The sequence below is a fragment of the Tenrec ecaudatus genome, chromosome 12, assembly GCF_050624435.1.
Source record: "Tenrec ecaudatus isolate mTenEca1 chromosome 12, mTenEca1.hap1, whole genome shotgun sequence".
Classification (NCBI taxonomy): domain Eukaryota; kingdom Metazoa; phylum Chordata; class Mammalia; order Afrosoricida; family Tenrecidae; genus Tenrec; species Tenrec ecaudatus.
The window spans coordinates 85,587,485-85,606,302 of NC_134541.1; the positions used below are offsets into that span (position 1 = coordinate 85,587,485).

Consider the following 18,818-nt stretch of genomic DNA (forward strand, 5'->3'; position numbering starts at 1 on the left):
AGTCACACAACCAATCAACATTTTTTAACAAACTGCTGTAGCTTGTCCAACTGAAGTGACAGGACACATGGTTGTGGAAATGGAGTGCTGAATGAAACAGAGTCCTTTTTCATATGAGAGGAGAACATGGGACAAAATGCTCTGCAGAGCACATTGAAATCTGCAAACAAAGAGTGAGAAGACTTAGGAGATGATCGCATTCTAATAGAGTAAAGCAGGTGCAGCAGTGAATAAAGCAAACATAAATAGCAATTAATTTATTTCAAAAACATAATGAAAGTAATGCCTGAAGCCAGATGTCTCAGTAAAATCTGTCAAGCTTTAAAAACAAAGTGAAAAGTGTTTATGATACATAAGTAGCATTATAACGAGCAAATTTGCCATTAATTGGTTGACTCAGTCAATAAACAGTTGACTAAGACTAGAATTCAGAATACTGAGCACCAGAAAAATGACATGAGGTTACTATTATTTAGGGAGAATCCAGACTGCATCACACTTGATAATGAGACGTTTCTTTGCTCCTGGACCCAATTCCTACAGGCATATCTAGGTCAGTCTCTCTAGATCTAAGTTGTGAATTGCTTATATTTGACTTATAGTCCATTCTGCATAATGTGTGAATTAAGTCACTGCCAACATTAATTCAGAACTCTCCTTATTAGTTAGTTGCCAATGTCATAGTTAACTTTACTTTTGAAATTGGAGGAAACATTAACTTTAATATATACCGTGACATTTTTTTTAAATGTATTGACCATTTTGACTCCAGGTCTACTACAGACTAGAACTGAACCCATATGGTTCCCTAGACTGTAATCTTTGTGGATGCAGCTTGTCAGTTTTCGTGTGCACAGGGACCTGATGGTTGGTGTTAATGGCTCACCTTTCAAATGGCATCCATGAGCTTGAACATTGAGGCACAGGGATTGCTATGTCATAACCTACAAAGATAGGAAGAAACTCAAGTTAAAAAAATATATTTAATGAACGTGTAAAATGTTTTCATTGACACTAAGCAAGCATTTTCCAATCTCAGTCCTATCACCCTCTTAACCTGCGCTGAGAAGCCTCAACCTCATTTCTGAGTTGTAAGAAGGAATAAAGGATAAACATGCTTTCAGTGACTTTCATAAAAATGACTTCATTATTTTCAACTTTGTGTGCTCATACACTTGTCTTACTTTTATATTTATGCTTAAGTAAAATAAGCCACGTAATAGATTTCAACAGCTAGATATTGGTGTGTCTATCACTCTACTAATTAAGAAAGTGTTTGTTAAGAGAAGTATGTTCGCTTTCTGTAGAAAACACAGATTTGACCAACCAAGATTGAAGATTGAAAAAAAATAAAATTAGTTCTGGTATGCTCTTAGTAAAACTCCAACATTCATGATAAAATGTACAACAGATACATAATGTTAAATGACACCGAGCTTTAATGTCTCTAGTGCATGTAATAAAATTCCCAGGAAAAATGATAGAGGCATGAGTCTTAAACAGGATTGAAAGTCATCACACGTGTGAATCTCTCTGGATTGGGAAATATCCAAGTCAATATAACCAATAGAATAAATATAATCCAACCATTTTATGTGTATGCTAAGAGAAAAAAATAACACCAGGTTATCTTCATAAAAATTTATCAAGAATCTGTCAGGCCTGAGAATGCGTCTTACATTTTGTAAAACTAGAGTGGTCACAAAGGATCACGGAACCCATTCAATTAGAACATCCAATGGCCATACTGAACTTCCTTTGAACTGAACAATAGTTAATACAATTTCTGCCCAGCATACTCCCTCTCTCTCCTTATCTCAAGACCATACAAGTAGTCTTCCAAAAGTTAAAGAAAAAAATCCATTATCATTTAATTACTTTTCTCCATGAACTTTTTGAAAAAAAAAAAAACAAAAAACCTTTGCCTCCTGTTATAGATTGACAGTCCTTCTCTCTCCCCTGGCCTCTTCTGGATTTTCTCTCACACAGGTGTTTCCCCTGGAAAATCTGCACAGATTTTCTCCTGACTTGGTTTCTGCATCTTGCAGGATTGAAATTAACACATGCTCTTTAACAGAGTGATTGATATTGTGGCCATGCTCCTTTGGAGATATAAATGATAACGCATGGATCATAAGTTGCTCAAGTTGAAAAAAAAAGAAGGAAAGAAAGAAAATAGAAAAGGACAAATAAGGGTTCAGACCATTGTTGGGTTTGACACACTTCTGCAGGAAGGAGAGGGTCAGATGTGAACTAGATTATGCTTTTATATGTCACTGTCCATACATTACCCACTCAGTAGTCTATACTTCAAAACTCAGAGTTATGGAATTAGAGAATTGCACTGTAGTCTTTGCCATGAGTCTATTATTTCAGAATCAAATCAAATCACAGGTCTTTCCTAAAGGCATCTCTTTGTTGGTTTGAAAAGTCAGTACTCAAACACATGATTTTATGGCCCCCCTTCACCTCATCTGACTCGAGTCTGATAGAAAATTCTAGTGGGGTTTCTCAACGGTTCATCAGAATACTCAATCTGTGATGCCAGAAAAACAGTTTCCATTCTGTTAATGGACTAGTTTTCCTGCAAGTGAAGCGATTTACTTGTTATTCAATGCAACTTTTGAATCTATACATAGTAGGGGTGAACACAGAATAATTCATAGAGAAAGATCCCCCGGGAAAAGTAAGAGATGGAAAAGAATCTCAAAATCACAACAGGAACCCAAAATGGTAGTGAGGGGGGAGTGGCAGGCCTGGTAGGGAATGATCAAGGGCAAGGTTACGTAAAGAAGAGGCATAGCTGTAACCCAGGTGGGGACGGAGCATGGTAGTAGGGCAGGAGGAAAGTCAAGGGAGAAGGAGGAAAGAGCTAGGAGTCAAAGGACATTTATAGAGGTCTAGACAAAGACATGTACATGAAAATATATATATATATGAGGATGGGGAAATAGATCTATGTGTCTATATTTATAGGTTTAGTATTAAGGTGGCGGAAGGACCTTGGGCCTCTACTCAAGCACTCCCTCAATGCATGAATAGTTTCTTATATTAAATTGGCACTCTACGATGCTCACCCTCCTGACACAACGGCTGAAACCAAAGCGGGCGAACAAGTAAATGTGGTGAAGAAAGCTGATGGTGCTCGGCTATCAAAAGAGATAGTGTGTGGGGTCTTAAAGGCTTGAAGATAAACAAGCGGCCATCTAGCTCACAAGCAACAAAGCCCACATGGAAGAACACACCAACCTGTGTGATCACGTGGTCCCAGAGGGATCAGTTGTCAGGCATCAAAGAACAAAAAATCATATCATTGGCTGCACACCTCCATGATATGATCGCCGAAGAGAAACGGGTGCATAAGCAAATGTGGTGAAGAAAGCTGATGGTGCCCGGCTATTGAAAGAGATGGTGTCTGCGGTCTTAAAGGCTTGAAGGTGAACAAGCGGCCATCTAGCTCAGAAGCAATAAAGTCCACATGGAAGAAGCACACCAGGCTGTGTTATCATGAGGTGCCAAATTGATCAGGAACAAGATATCATCAACAAAACAAATCTTACCATAGTGAATGAAGGGGGAAGTACAGAGTGGGGACCCAAAGCCCATTTGTCGGCCACTAGAGAGCCCCTCACAGAGGGGTTTAGGAGAGGAGATGGGTCACTCATGGTGCGATGTAGTACCGATGAAGAATACAGCTTTCCCCCAGATCCTGGATGCTTCCTCCCCCCCAATTACAATAATCCGAATTCTACCTTGAGGGACTAGATGGGGCAGAGGTTGTGCACTGGTGCATGTGGGAGCTGGAGGCACGGGGAGTCCGGGGTGGATGATGTCTTCAGGACCAGGGGTGTGAGGGGCGATACTGGGAGAGTAGAGGGTGAGTGGTTTGGAAAGGGGGAACTGATTACAAGGATCATCATGTGACCTCCTTCCTGGGAGACGGACGGCAGAGAAGGCGGGGAAGGGAGACACCGGATAGGGCAAGATATGACAAAATAACAATCTATAATTTATTAAGGGCTCATGAAGGAGGGGTGAGCGGGGAGGGAGGGGAAAAAGAAAAAGAGTACCTGATGCAAAGGTCTTAAGTGGGGTGCAAATGCTTTGAAAATGATTAGGGCAAAGAATGTACGGATGTGCTTTATGCAATTGATGTATGTATATGTATGGATTGTGATAAGAATTGTATGAGCCCCTAATGAAAAGTTAAAAAAAACAACAAAAAAACCACAACAGGAAACCCACCCTGACAGTCAACCAGCACTGACATCAGACGCTGGTTCCTGTGCTCACTGGATCCTGAGTGCCCCCTTCAACAGCACAGTCCTCTCCCTGCAGGGAGGTTTGTGCCTGGACTCACAGGGACTACCCTGTACTTTCAGTTCATCCTGCTTCTGGAGATGGCAAATCAGCTCTTCATGGAGCATAGGTCTTTGTGCCACCATCAGATAAAATTGTGCAACCCACTGAAAGCCCTCCCCTGGAAACTGACACACATTGGACACACCAGTTGTTACTGAAAGTGAGTACAGAGCCTGAAGGGGAGAATTCCAGAGACCACCAAGGCTTACTCAAGCCTCCCCTAGATTCCATCAGAGTTGTGTTTACATATAGGGGAGGAAAATGAAACTAAATAAAATAAGAATCAAATCAACAAACTCAATTACCCCCTATTGTTATGTTAATTCTAGTTCATAGTGTCCCTGCAAGACAGAGTAGAAATCCTTATGGTTTTGTAGACTGTAAGTCTTTAAGCAAATAAGCAGCTTCATCTGCCTTCCTCATAGTAGTTGATGTGATTAAACAACTCACTCTGCTATCAGTAGATGAGATGAGAAAAATTAGATTGGACTGGCAATCTCTAAAAAATATCCTGATAAGGACACAGGATATGGATCCGTATTCGAGAGAAGAATGTACAGCAGTAGTCAACATCTTTGACTCTGTGGAGAGTAGCAAGAAATAATAGTAACATGGTAAGTATATATACAATTACTGTCCCTGAAAAATATTTGAGGAAAATGTCAAATGGGGATCTAATGTGCTGAGATAACTAACTCCAAAAACAAACTGAAAATTTATCTTTGAAAAGAACTAAAGAGAGAAGAGTGACACAGTCTTCAGGAAATATAATGAAAGTCCTAAGCAAACAAGAGAAGGATATTGTTTGGAAACCAAATGTGAAATTATCACCTATGAGAATATCACTAATGAGGTTGAAATGTGAAATTATCACCTATGAGAATATCACTAATGAGATTGAATATCACATTTCTTTCAATCTCATCATAAATAAAAAACATCCTATAATCAATGTATCTTACTAGAAAATATGAACATGTTTTCATATATAAACATATAACAGCACAATCAAATCTAAGAAGGTCATTCCATTCCAACACAATGAGCATAATGAGACAAGGTAGAAACATTGCTTCTGAATTCTACCACAAGGTTTGTACATAAGACAGAGTTCTAAGGGCTAGCCCAAGCCAAGTGCAAGAAGAACAAAGCACAAACATTTGTCTATGAGAAAGAAGGTGATTCTCTAATGGGTGATTTTGTATTGAGGTAACCTGATCAACTTACTGGGCATCTGCTGGGTTACACTGACATTTAAGAAAGTTTTTCCTACCTCTCATTTTTTTCCTTCTCTCAGGGTAAGATTTGCATCTTAGCTGAGTGATCTTCCAGCCTCCATGGGATTCTCTGCACTTTCTCTTTTACAAACATTTCCCCCAATGAAGTGTATGCACTTAATAAACCTTGGTCTTTGCATCATGGGGCTGAGGTGAGCATTTATTTTTTGACCATATGAACACACTTGCATTAACAATTATGTTATACAGGGTTCTCCAGAGAAACAAAACCATAATGCTAATAATTATATATATATATATATATATATATATATATATATATATAGAGAGAGAGAGAGAGAGAGAGAGAGAGAGAGAGAGAGATAACATAAGAAATAAATAATCTATAAAGCAGTACAAATGGCTCAGTGCAACTCACTCCAATGAGACAGCTGTGAGACAGTGGCAGTACTTCTAATCCTGAGGGCCTATAGAGTAATTCAGGCTGTCCGGCCACAGGCAGCAAACAGCAAGGCAGGTAGGTCACCAACAGCCAGATGACAGGGTCCAACAGCTCAAGAGCTGTATATTCCAATAGTGTGGCAGAGCAGGTCTTGAAGATACCTCAAATTACAGCGACACAGTCGATGGGATAGATGTCCCACAGGTAGTGTAGATTACAAATTAAGGCACAGAACAAGCAAGGCAGCCGCACACTGGTCTAATGATCAAAGAGCAAGAAACAAGAAAGGTGAGGCTCACCAAGCCATTTATCTCTCTGCCCTTTAATTAATCCCACATGTGTTTATCAGCCAGGTAGACACAATAAATTAACTACCTCAAGAGTGTAGGACGATAGACCTATCATTATTTGCTGCCATGTGAAGAGATCGGGTACAGTGTCTAAAATTGAACATATGCAAAGATGTTTTCATAAATGAGACATTCAATTTCATAAACTTGATAATGTATCATTGAAGAGAGTTATTGTGGTGGTTTAACATGGTTAAACTTGTTGACAGGGATGCTCAAAGGGCTTTCCTCAGTTGAATATTATTTTATTCATTGTAATATTGTACTTATTGTATGTGCAAAAATATACTCATATTTTGTAGCCAAAGAATGTGAGGATAAAAAGTTACCCACAGATTTTCCTAATTCCAATAAATGTAAGCTTGAGAAAATATCCAGAAATCAATCTTCTTCAAAATTTTCAAACTGGGCACTGGTATGCATTGACGCAAAACTTTCTTGAACAGGCCAATAATATTGATACAACTAAAATAACTTATCTCTAATTTGGAAAGTCTTGTTCTAACATGGAAACTGTACAGATGAAAATGTATGCTTTACTGAAAATGTGCAATTCGCTACAATTTTATATAGAAAACTCCACAATATTTACACGTTACTTACTTATTTTATACCTTATAAATAAACATACTCATTTTTTCCCAGCAAAAAGTATCAGATAACTCCTAGACACTGTCAATCGGGGTTTTTTTTTTGCCATTAACTATGAATGCAAAATCACTTACCATCCGTTGTGAATCCATTGCATTAAAATATCCTCAAATGAGTAATACATTAAAAAGATATAATTAAACCAATACCTTTATATTTGTTTTTTAAATCATTTTATTGGGACTCATACAACTTTTAATCACAATCCACATATACATCAATTGTGCAAAGCATATTTTTACATTCTTTGTCCTCATCATTCTCAAAACATATATTCTCCACTTCAGCCCCTGGCATCAGCTCCTCATTTTTCCCCTCCCTTCCCGCCTCCCTCATGAACCCATTATTATTTTGTCATATCTTATACTGTCCAAGTCTCCGTTCACCCACTTTTCTGTTGTCTATCCCCTAGGGAGGAGGTTATATGTGGACCCCTGGAACCGGTTCCCCCTTTCCACCCCCACTCCCTCCCCTCTCCCAGTATCACCACTCACACCACTGGTCCTGAAGGGATCATCCGCCCTGGATTCCCTGTGTTTCCAGTTCCTATCTCTACCAGTGTACATCCTCTGTTCTTGCCAGATTTGTAAAGTAGAATTGGGATTATGATAGTGTGCATTGGGCGCAGGGGGGGTGGGGGGGGGAGAAGAATTTGGAACTAGAGGAAAGTTATATGTTTCATTGTTGCTACACTGCACCCTGACTGGCTTGTCGCCTCCCCTTGACCCTTCCATTAGGGTATCATAAGTTGCCTACAGATGGGCTTTGGGTCCCCACTCCGAACTCCCCCTCATTCACAATGACAGGATATTTTGTTCTTTGATGCCTGCTACCTCATCCCTTCGACAACTCGTGATCACACAAGCTAGTGTACTTCTTCCATGTGGGCTTTGTTGCTTCTGAGCAAGATTGCCACTTGTTTATCTTCAAGCCTTTAAGACCCATATAGTCAATTGGTTTTCATTGGTCATTATGCTCTGCCACAATGTTATAGTGCCCTCTGAGTACGCATAAATTAAAATCGTGAAGTTTTAAGCAGTTAAAACCTGGAGAGAAAACATATTTAAAACGTAAAGGATGATCATGGTTGATCAATGAAAAGTGAAGTTAGCCAAAGAAGTAATTTACTAATGAACAAACCTGGTCTGATAATTGAGATTAACACAAAAAGTGTCATCAAGTATTACATTTTCTAATGGAGCAAATACAGAGAACACAATGGCAGGCTGTGGGCTGTAAGTGTACCCTCATTTGATGTTAAATATCATCCCATTGTCTCTTATTTTTCTTCGGGTTCCCCATTCTCTTTAGGTTAAATTCTTACTTGCTACCATTTAAATGAATATTTGCCTGTGTGCATCTGTGTGTGTGTGCACGCGTGTGCATGTGCATGTGTGAGCAAAGATGTTCCTGGAGCTCCCAAGCATTAGCTAAGAATGCCTCCCTACAGCAACTTAGAGGAATCTACCTAGGGTCTAATCTGCCTTCAGCTGGACTAAACCAAGGATGGCTACATTATGTTGATTTACTAATCATGCTGAAGTAATTACAGGGGATTGTGATTTAACTGCTTTATTTCCCAGCTCACTCTCAGGACCCAGTGAGGCAGATAATTCAAGGTGCTGAAATTGGGGTGGATCGATCTCAGATCAGGCTGTGCTGTGTGGAAAGCCAGTGGATCATCCGTGCTTGAATGTTTTGTGTGTCCTAAAGGTAAGAGACCCTGGAACCTGAGCAGGGGGATCTATATTATGACAGGTATCCTCAGCCAGTAGACCTGTAAGACAGGCTCAGGGAGGAACAATGCGTTTGCCTCTGTAAGTCCCTGGGGTTGAACTCAAAGGTATTAATGTCCAGGCCAGCATCAGAGAGAGCTTAGGCCGCTGTTGTTATCAGGAGTAACTCTTCGAGGACTTAGGTCTTCAGAAGTGAAGAGCCCAGCGTGCTGTGAGTGGGGGTTCCTGGCACTGGACATACAGGGTGCCCCTGGAATTGATGCCTTTCCAGCTTGGGGGTGAAGATAGAGTTCCTACTTGCAGTATGTCTTGTGAGCTTAAGATGTTAGCTGACAAGACTCTCAAAGAGACATGGACCCAAATATTTTAGAGTTGCCAGCTCTCACTATTAAAGGGGGTGTGCAAATTCTTCCTCTGAGTCTTTTTACCTCGGGCTGAGAGAAAGGCCAAGATCAATTTTGAAAAGTGGAGTCATGGATTCCAATGTAAGCTCCTTAATTTGCTACCTCCTCCATCTCTGGTGACATGCATGTCCCCTGGGAATGAGGGGAACAAGGGGGTCGATGACAGAATAACCAGTAATTAATTTGTTTTATTTAATGTGGGTTTCACCCTATCCTCCGGGGATAAACCAGGTTAAATGGTGATCTACAAATTAGTGAATAAGTGCTATTGCACCCTCAGCATCTTGCTTATTGGGTAACATCCCTACATATGTTAGAAAAGACTCCTTGAGACCAAGACGCAAAGATCAGAAATCAACAAGGGGCCCGTGATAGCCCTTGACCATGACGTTGTTTGTCATATTTAAACTCTATATAACTTCTTTATTTTTCTAAGTTCCTTGAACCAGATTCAAATGACTTAAAATTAACTGAAAATATTTTTGTGATTCTTAGGTTTGCCTGCCAACCTACTCAAGTTCTTATTGCTTGCGTAAAATCTGAGAGAGAAAATAGCTCCACACACATAATTAGCAAGATGAGTTTTTGATGGATTAGATTTGGGGTTCTGTTTAGGCTTGTAAGTGTATTAGACTCAGAGTCTGTATTTAAGACTAGAACCTATATCCTGGGATTAATCAGTGTTCCAGGTTCAAGAACAATTGCCGAGGAATAGAAATAGGAATTAAGTGTCGTGAGTCAGATGTTCGTGGACATATTAAAGGGCTTTATGTTTTGAAGGTTTAATGCCTAACATATTGTATTTGGAGTTGATTAGAGGCTTATGTGTTAAGGTATAAGGATGTAGAGCTAAGGTTTTAAGATTCTTATTTTCGGAGTTGGGTTTCTCAATTTGAGATTTAGGGTCATTAAGTTAGGTTTAATGTTATAAAATAAAGTTTACCCTGTTACCTGATTTAAAAACTGGGATAAATGCATTATAGGTTAAGAGAGTATGGTGGTCGGATTGGTTAAGCATGTTAAGACTATTGTGGGTATCAGGATATGCTCAGGGTGTTAGTAGAAGTTCTGGTGGTAAGGGGCTTTTTCATGTACTTAGGGGGGTCAGTGCTTTAGGAAGTTGTTAGTAAGGAAGTTCAGCATGTTAATGTGTAAGGGTTAATGGTTTGGCAGTTGGAGATTAGCAATTAATGGTTAGAGTGTTCAATGCCAAAAATTATTTTTGTGTGTTGAAATGTAGCCTACAACTTTAAAAATATTTAATAGCTGTAGCATTTATGGTATATTTGGAATCTGTTACGTAAAGTATCATTAATTTATGATGATTCGAGGAATTACTATTTCTTCTCTTTGGAAGCCTCTTTTCTTCCTTTTAAAAAGTATTCCTTTTATGATTGGTCCATCTAGAAAATACTATAGAATTTTTAATACGGTATTGAAAGTGGAAATGTATGTTTGTCCTGCTTCTTAAGTGGGGTGTTTTTTTAATGAATATATTAGCACATCGAACTATACCTGTTTCATGTCACAGTTGTAGTTTTTTTACATGAAAAGCCTTTGACATTTTAAAACTAAATTATTTTATTGGGGCTCTTACAGCTCCTATTACAATCCACACATCAATTATAACTTGTACAATTGTATATACATTGCCATCATCATTTTCAAAATATTTTCGTTCTACTTGAGCCCTTGGAATCAGCTCCTCTTTTTTTCCCTCCGTCCACCACCTTTCTTCCCTCGTGACCACTTGATGAATTTTAAATTATTATTGTTTTCATATCTTACACAATCTGCTATTTTCCTTCACCCACTTCCCGTTGTTCATTCCTCTGGGGGAATGTTATAAGATGATCTTTGCAATCGGTTCCCCTTTCTCCCCCTTGTGGCCCCATCTTTCCCCTACCTTCATGGTATCATTACTCCCATTATTGTTCTTAGGGGTTTATCTCTCCTGGATTCCATGTACTATGTTGAGAGCTTTTATCTGTACCAGTGTACATACTCTGGTCTAGCCAAATTTGTAATGTAAAACTGGGGTCATCATAGTGAGGTGGAGCAAGCTTTAAAAAACGGAAGGAATGTTATATGTTCCATAGGTGCTATACTGTACCCTGGGTGGCTCATCCTTTCCTTGTGACCCTTCTGTGAGAGGATGTTCAATTGTTTACAGATGGACTTTGGGTCTCCAATCTGACACCCTTTGTTCCCATTGATATGATTTTTTGTTTGGGGTATTCTGATGCCCGATACCTGATCCCATGAACACCTTGTGGTCACACAGACTGGTGTGCTTCTTCCATGTGGGCATTGCTGCTTCTCAGATAGACGGCCTCTTGTTTAACTTCAAGCCTTTAAGATTCCAGTCTCTATATCTTTTGATAGCCAGGCATCACCAGCTTTCTTCACATTTGCTTATACACCCTTTTTGACTCAAGCAATTCTGCTGGGAAGATGAGAATCACAGAATGCCAGGTTATTAGCTTGCATTGAGGGAGGACTTGAGAAGAGGCCCAATGCCTTTGATTTTTAAATGTTCCTATTTTGTTTCTGTGCCTACTTAGACAGTTGACCCTCTTTTCTGTCAATGGGCTTATTACAGTGCTAATTTTCTCATGTAAAATGGGCTCTGGGACAAATTTCAATTCATCGTGGTATATAATCATTTTAATATGTTGTCTGAATCTGTTCCAAATATTTTAAAGAAATTTTAGTGTATATCCATTATCAGTATTGGGTTACAGTTTTCTTGCAGTATCATTATCTAACATTGGTGTCAGAGTATTTACTGGTCTGATAGAAAGTATTGGTTACCAAGGACTCAAGTAGAAAGAAAATGTTTTGAGAATGATGATGGCAACAACTGTACTAATGTGCTTGATACAGTGGATGTATATATGGATTGTGATAAGAGTTGTACGAACCCCCAATACAATGATTTTTTTAAAAAGAAAGTATTGAAGTAGTGGTAAGTGTCCTCTCACAACCATTGTTATATCTACACTCAATAACTTGAACTTAAACTACAAAACACTAAAGCGGTGTTTATTCATACCATCTCAGTACTCCGTATTAAGCTTTAATCTATGGTCTGTTTATGCTAGAAGTTTCTCCTGGGATTTTACTTCAATTCAATTGATTATAGCCCTTGCAAGCAACCTAAAACTCATTCAACTACCATTGATTCCAGGAACTGGCTGGACCCTCTGATCTTCCAGCTGACTCCTCATTCTAGAGGACTACATGATTTACACTCCCCTTGCCAGGAAAATAGTGACTAACACCTAATCATTGTGTGATGCCTGCAAAACAGAGCCCCAGTTTGGGAAAATACTCTGCCATATGACATGCTGTATGGATCTTAGAAAATGTCCTACAGCTCACCTCCAGAAGAATGTTATAAATCAATGAGGGGCAGCAATTTCTCAGTGAGTTTTGCATCACCTTTATTTTATTAGTTTTTTTTAAATAAAAGAAACCCATTCTTTTTTTTTTTAAGGAAAACTTGACTTGCTTTATTTAGCTTCCAATTTCTGGGAGGCTCAAGAATTAGGATAATTCTGGACAACAGAAGACAACAAGACTGTGCTTACAGAGCTCGTTCTGCCATTCCTGTCTGTAGGACCACCGTTTAATTGTCGCCCTCCCTGTGACATGGTGTGCATGCACATCTGATAGTCAAAGTACAGTATACTCTACAACCAAGCACCACATTCTGTAACTCAACAAGCAAAGGGAGCACACGCAACGTCAGCATCTGGCAGTATTTTTTGGAGAGGAAAAAAGGTAACTAAAATGGGTTTAAATTAACACCATGAAATCACATCTAATATTTGATACTACATGATTCAATACAGCTATACAATTATACAAAATGTGTCGACATCAAAGAATACAACCAAAATTAAGATAGCAAACAGAACCTATATAATATTTTTTGTACAGGAAAATACTTTTGAAGTCTGCATGTAACTGCCCATTCTTTTAAAGAAAATATACTACAAGCAAAGTTATCAACCTCCAGAAAAATCACACAGCATTACTAAGCATATCCCCCAAAAGTGTACAATATGCACACTTGGAGAATACAAAATTTAAAAAATTGTAAGCAACAGGTGAGATCCATATTTATAAAAATGTGAAAAGAAGTTCCGTTTTTAGTACTGTCATATAACGAATTGTCTTTTGATGCGAAGTTCATGAACTGTTCGCCTGCTGGGAGTACACTTTACAAAAACACTATTTTTTTTTGAAACGAGATTACGGAGCAAGATAGGGTATCTTAACAATGTCATCTTAATAAAGTTTGTGTTTTTAAAATGTTTACTACTTTATCAAAACATGTCCCTTAGGTATGTAGGATTCATTTTTAAAATTCTTTCCTGGAAACAATCTACAAAGGAGAGGCGCGTTGTCTGCCAGTCACTTCTGGAAAAGGCTTCTGGAGCTGAGAAGGAGCTACCTTCTCACGGTTTCTCACTGCTTGTTTTTGGCCTTAGCGTGTATTAAGATGTGAGATTTCAGGTCAGTAGACTCAGCAAACTTCTTGTTCACCTAGGGCCTGTCTCCCGCGTGGATCTGCACGTCTGCGCACAAATTGAAGTCCAGGGAAACCGCTTCCCACAGCCTTCAAACTTATACTGAAAGGGCTTGTCTCCAGTGCGAAGCAGTTGGTGTCGTTTAGCTTTGAGCTCTCGACAAAAGCCTTGCCGCACTCGGCACAGAGGTGGACGCAGGGCCGTGGGTGTCCAGGTGCCTCCTCCTGGCTGAGCTGTCCCTGAGCACCTTCGGGCATCCTTTGTGAGGGCAAGCTATTGTTCTCGGAGCATCATCTTCTTGAATTTTTCTTGGCTTCATTCTGGCAAATTCTGCCAGCTGTTTGGGGTCCAAGAGGTTGATGCCGGGGATCCCTCCGGGCGGGAGCATCTTTCCCATCATGTACTCCGATTAGTCAGGAGGGGAGTTCTCCCCAATGATCTGCTCCCCAGCCAGTCTCATGGTCAAGACCTTTTTTTCATCTGACGACCATAGGGTGACAGAGAACTGGTCCTCCAGCGTCTTGATTGATCTGCACCTGCTCATGCTCCCACTTCTTGTTGCCCGCATCGCCCCTGCCGGTGCCGCCGCCCCACAAGAGCTGTCGCTATCGCTGCTCTTGCGGCCGATGTAGTCATCGTTGTCCTCTTCGCCAATGCTGGCCGGCGCTGGAACTGGGATCGGGATCTGGCCCTCGAAGCCTTCCTCGGCGCCGACCACCAACTCACGTGTCTGCACCAGGATCGCCTCCTGGTGGTGGTGCACCTGGCTCGGGTCCACGGTGACCGGCGGCTGTAACGCGATCATGGACTGCTGCTGCTGGTGGTGGTAGCCGGTGTGCCCATGGCCGCTCCCGCCTCCGCGATCGTCCCAGTCCACGTCCTCCTCGCCCACCACCGTGGTCTCGATGGTCTCCACCTGGATGGTCTCCACCTCGATCTCACACAGCTCCACGATCTCGGCTGGCATCTCCGGGCCGTCCATGGCACTGTAGAGGGTGTTGCCCGAGGCCATGGCTCCGGGCTCCGGGCTCCCGGCTGTATGAGGAGGCGTCCCGCAGCGGGGAAGGAAGGCAGAGGGAAGAACGCAGTGAGTGGGCAGGGCCCATTCCTTCTTTTAAACTAGAACTTAAATTCCAGTGAATGTCTCTTGAGCTTTTGTGCATTTGATGGCATGGAAATAACTTTTGTAAACATAACTATTTAGCATTTTGTGCACGCCTTGGGTGTTGATTAGTAATTTCTGAGGCTCTTGTTGTTGATAGTTCTGATGGTGTCCATTCTATCTTACAGGGACCTTGTGCACAAGGGAATGAAACTCTGCCCACCCCTGCAGCATCCTCACAGTTTAGGATGAACCCATTGCTTCAGTCACTGTGTCAATCCATGTAGTCGAGGGATTCCTATTTGTCACTGCCCCTCTAATTTACCAAAAAAAAAAACATCCTTCTCCACGGACTGGTCACTTCTGACAACATGTCCAAAGTATTTAATGTGAGCTCTCACTTCCTACCCTCTAACTAGCACCCTGGCCTTACTTCTGCCAAAACAGATTTGTTTGCCTATTTGAATGCCCATGCACTATAATTCAACCACATTCATTCTTCTTATTTCTCCCTTATTCAATGTCCCACTTATATATGCATATGCGGTAATCGGCAATGCCATGGTTTGGGTCAGATAAACCTAGTCCTCAAAGTAACATCATTGTTTTTCAACACTCTAAAGAGGCTTTGTTAGGCAGATTTATCCAGTATAATGCATCTATTGAACTTATTATCACCTTTTAGTTCTTTTGTAATTTTCCATAAGCTGACAGTCTTTCCAGAAGAAGTTAATACTTAGTCAAGCTTAGATTAAGAATATTGATCAAGGAGGGAGCTGGAAGCCCACCTTCCTCTGAAACCAACCTGTCTCAGAGCCCTGAGCTGGAAGGCTGTCCCTAAGACCTAGAGGAATGATGACGTGGAGATTCCAGAAATGCATGGTGACTGGGCATAAGAGAGTCTAAAACAAATTGTGCATCTGTTTATTACCATGACTTGCAGATCAGTTTTAGAGGGGCCCTAAACCTTACCCTTTATCCTAGGACTGCAACCTCACACCCCTCTGCCTTCAGAAACACCCTGGGGGTTACAAAAGGGCTGTGCCAATGATGTCCAACTAGCCACTCAGACTAATGCTGCTCTCCTTTATCAAAGCACAGCCTCTCCCCACCACACTCATTTTGTTTTCCTCGCTCCAAGTTCCTGGTTAAGCATGTTTCACAAACTCCAGCCCAGACACTAGCTAATCCAGTCTCCCTAGAAGACCAAGACTATGGATGGGATATCCTAGAACCCAAGACAATAAGCCGTCTCCTTGTTTGTGTCGTTTTCCCTCTGTCAACATTACTTAGAGAGCTTGAAACCCATGCTCTAGTCCAAGATGACAGAATGGATGATAAGTCATCTCTTTCCTTAATCCATTTCATGTGCTTTTTTAAAAAGATAATTTTATTGGGGACTTGTAACAATCCACAATTCAATTGTATCAAGAATATTTGTACATATATTTCCATCATTCATTTCTAAACATTTACTTTCCATTGAGACCTTGGTATCAGCTCCTTTTATCCCCTCTCTTCCTCCCCCCCCACTCTTGTCACCCCTTGATAAATATTAAATTATTGTTATTTTTGTATCTTGCACTGACTGCTATCTCTCTTCCCCCATGTTTTGTGTGTTTATCCCCGGGGTGTGTGTGTGTGGTTATGTGTCTATCATTGTGATTGGCTCCCCCTTCCTCCCCTCCCCTCCCTGCCTTTCGCTTCCCCGACTGGTATCAATACTCCCATTCCTGTTCCTAGATTCGGTATGTTGTGAACTCTTATCTCTTTTCTGTACCTGTGCACATGCTCCAGTCTAGCCCACAGGGAAAGGCAGAATTGGAGTCATGATAGTGGGGTGTGAGGAAGCCTCAAGGAACCTAATAATATTTGTGTTTCATCAGTGCTATCCTGCCCCCAGGTTGACTCATCCTTTCAGTGTGACCCTTCTGTAAGGGGATGTCCCATTGTTTACAGATAGAGGTGGCGTCTCTAATACAACCCCCCTCATTCTCAGCAATGTGTTGGGGGGTTTTGCTTGCTTCTTTGTGGTCTTATGAAGCCTATTACCCTATCTCTTTGACACCTCATGATCACACAGGATGATGAGCTTCTTCCATGTGGGTCCATTGCTTCTCTACTAGATAGCCTCTTTTAAACTTCAAGCCTTTAAAACCTCAGATAGTATATATTTTGATAGCCAGGCACTATTCTCCTTCACCACATTTGCTTACGTACCCATTTTGTCTTCAGTGATCATGCTGGTATGGTGAGCATCAAAGAAGGTCAGGTTGTTAGAGCAAAGTGTTCTTGCATTGAGGGAGGGCTTGAGCAGAGTCCCAAAGTCCATCTACTATCTTAGTGTATTGCCTTATAAATATATGCATGTAGGTCAAGATCTCTATTTTCAGAATTAATGTATTTACATATGCACAGACCTATGCTTATACCACTATCCATAGCTTTGCTTCCTAGATCTTTCTTCTGTTTCCTTTTACCTTCCTCCTTACCCTACCATCATGCTTGTCCTTCTTCCACCTATTAGTAATTCCTCTCAACTAGATTGCTGTTGCTTCATCTGCTGTCTAAAAGTGGTCATAATCCCAGGCTTGCAGAGACCCTCTGAGAGCTAGTCACAAGACCTCACCCTGGAGTTCCCCCGTGCTGCTGTGCACCTTGTGCCTACAGTCTAGGGCTTTGCATTTCTCCTCCACAGGCAGGAAGAGAGTGACTGCATCAGCCATTACCTTCCTTCATCTCATGTATTTTTAAGCTTCTTCCCTCATTCACCTTGACTCTTAGTATCATCTGTCTACCTACACCTTGTCATTCCTTATTGGTAATGTGCTGTCTTTCACAAAAGCCATAACATTGGGCATCCTTAAACACAAGAGCTGTAGAGACTAGAAAATACACCTCCCTCTGGGCTTTTGTTCTTGTTAAGGTTGTCTCTGCCTTAGCCAAGTCCCCCTAGTATTTCCTGCTTTATTTCATTTTATTTATTGTTGTTCACCTCTAAAACATCTTTCACTGGTTGCCACACTCTACTGTGGTACCACACTCTATTACTGTGGGCTTCTAAATGTGCTCCACTAACCATACACATTTGTTCACACACTATAAATATTATACAGTTTCCATGGGATACAAGGAGTTTGAAGCAGGATGAACTTTGACGAAATACTCAGAATCTGTTGAATGTCACAGTAAGAGAAACATTTACATTGGTATCAACACATAAACATACAGTAATTAGCTGGATGAGATAGTGGGAAAAAAGAAACATGAACAAGTGTGTGACTACTACTTAAAATACATATAAATAATTTCTGATTCTTTAGTTAGATGATCATTAAAATATTGGGGGGATTTTCTTTAAAAATCTTTCTAAGTTCTGGAAAGCAAGGGCTTGTTTGTGTTATATTCAGATAATGAAGTATAAAAATAAACTAAAACATAAATGGAAAGAAATAATTCTAAATGGGCAACTGATTATAAGGCTCTACATATAACTTCCTCCCTGGGGGGATGGACAACAGAAAAGTGGGAGAAGGGAGACGTCAGACAGTGTAAGATATGACAAAGCAATAATAATTTCGAAATTATCAAGAGTTCTTTAGTGAGGGAGGAAACGGGAGGGAGGGGGAAAACTGAGGAGCTGATGCAAAGGGTTCAAGTAGAAAGCAAATGTTTTGAGAATTATGATGGCAACACATGTACAAATGTGCTTGACAAATGGATGTATGTATGGATTGTGAGAATTGTATGAGCCACCAATAAAATGGTTTTTAAAAAGAGAAATAATTGTTACTAGAAACAGTGCACAATAAATAACAGCAGCAACAAAACCATTGATCACATATCACACTTTTCTTAATTATTTTTAAAGCACAATACTAGTGTTTTAATGGCACAAAAACAATTGACACAGTGAGTTCATTGACTTGGACTGAAACAATATGTTGTGCCTGAAAAATCACCTAAGGTAATATCAAATTCATCTGTGTGGTTTA

General features: G+C 40.5%; 1 pseudogene; it reads right to left on the minus strand.

Moving 5' to 3' along the window:
• Window positions 1-13,659: 13,659 nt before the first annotated feature.
• On the minus strand, window positions 13,660-14,733 carry LOC142422567 (transcriptional repressor protein YY1 pseudogene; annotated as a pseudogene).
• Window positions 14,734-18,818: the final 4,085 nt, after the last annotated feature.